Genomic DNA, 718 nt, shown 5'->3' with positions numbered 1-718 from the left:
TGTTTTAGTATCACTGTAATTATTGCTGTTTTACATGAATCTGGTAAGTTTTGTGTCTCATCAATCTGGTTGATTACATCCAGGAGGGGCGGTATTAATAGGTCTTTAAATGTTTTGTAGAATTCTATTGGGAGTCCATCCTCTCCTGGTGTCTTATTATTTGGTAATTTTTTTATTATCTCTTGTATTTCTACTGTTCCAAATGGTTCTGTTAATTTATTTTGTTCCTCTATTTGTAGTTTTGGTAGTTCAATTTTAGTCAAAAATTCATCTATTTTCCCTTCTTTCCCTTCGTTTTCAGTTCGGTATAATTGTTCATAGAATTCTCTGAAGTTTTCCTTAATTTCTTTTTGATTATATGTAATTTGTTTGTCTTTTTTCCTTGTTGCCAATACCATTTTCTTAGTTTGCTCTGTCTTAAGCTGCCATGCTAAGATTTTGTGTGTTTTTTCACCTAGTTCATAATATTTCTGTTTTGTCTTCATTATATTCTTCTCCACCTTATATGTTTGTAATGTTTCATATTTTATTTTTTTATCCGCCAATTCTCTTCTTTTGGTTGTATCTTCCTTTATTGCTAATTTTTTTTTTCTATGTTTACTATTTCCCTTTCCAACTGCTCTGTTTCCTGATTATAGTCCTTCTTCATCTTGGTTGCATAACTTATTATTTGTCCTCTAATGAATGCTTTCATTGCGTCCCATAGTATAAACTTATC

This window comes from Narcine bancroftii, chromosome 3 (assembly GCF_036971445.1).
Source record: "Narcine bancroftii isolate sNarBan1 chromosome 3, sNarBan1.hap1, whole genome shotgun sequence".
NCBI classification, from domain to species: domain Eukaryota; kingdom Metazoa; phylum Chordata; class Chondrichthyes; order Torpediniformes; family Narcinidae; genus Narcine; species Narcine bancroftii.
Note: the sequence above shows the minus strand (reverse complement) of the source record.